Here is a 1,180-nt window from a genome sequence, read left to right on the forward strand (position 1 = left end):
GTGTGTGTGTGTGTGTGTGTGTGTGTGTGTGTGTGTGTGTGTGTGTGTGTGTGTGTGTGTGTGTGTGTGTGTCATATAGTATTCATCTCAGGCTTCTCTAGTTCTCAAAACATACGAGAGCACATTGGGTTTCGATGGATTTGCAAAAATATAAGGATTATAAGGTTGTAAGCAGAGGTGGGAAGTAACTCAGTACTTTTACTTAAGTGTGAAGTACAATTTTTGAGATACTTGTACTTTACTTGAGTATTTCAATTGTATGCTACTTTGCACTTCTACTCCACTACAGTTCAGAGTAGTGGACTTTTCCTCCACTACATGTATTTAATGCCTTTAGTTACTTTCCAGATCTGGATGAATGATGTGAAATATAATCAACTCAAGGTATTATATCTTGTGACCCTGTGTGAATTAAAATGATTAGTTACGATGCAAAGATTCGAGGTTCAGATGCTTTAGGCAAATCCCATTGTTTCTAATTGCCGATGTGTTTCTTATACTGTGGCAGTTTCCCTAAAATAGCCGAATGTATTGCTTATATTACAGTATCTCAATATATATATATAATTGTAACCATGAAACTTGATACAAATCTAACACCAGATTATCCTAATATGTAAAGAACTGTTCAGAACATTTTTGGACTGGATTTTTCCTCTGTAGTCCTGGGACAGATGTTGAAAAGTCTTGACTGAAAACAATCGTGACATTTAAAAAATAACAAGGGAATAAAGTCAATAGAAATAGATAGGGATGTCCCGATCACCTTTTTTTGCTCCCGATCTGATTCCGATCATTTGATTTTGACAATTTGCCGATACCGATTTTCCCGATCCGATCTTTATGCAATGCATTAAGAGAAAAAAAAGCATTCAAGTTGTGCCTTAAGGTTATTTTTTTATTTAAATTGGATATTCTATCCAACATGGATATAGCTTCTTTCTTTCACAGCAGCATTGGATCAGTTCAGTTGTGCAGCATTGGATCAAAACAAAATAAAGCTTATCAGTACTCGTTAGCTTACTGCTACAATTAGACACTGCGCCCACTCTGTTGCCAGATTTGAGAGAAATAAGCAACCAGGTCTATGAGAACAAGCCCCAAAGAAGCAACACATACATGATGTTGTGTAATTTGAAACCAAAACTAAGGCCTCAGGATGACTTTAAGACTTGAACAT

Source organism: Notothenia coriiceps, unplaced genomic scaffold (assembly GCF_000735185.1).
Source record: "Notothenia coriiceps isolate Sejong01 unplaced genomic scaffold, NC01 NC01_scaffold00029187, whole genome shotgun sequence".
NCBI lineage: Eukaryota > Metazoa > Chordata > Actinopteri > Perciformes > Nototheniidae > Notothenia > Notothenia coriiceps.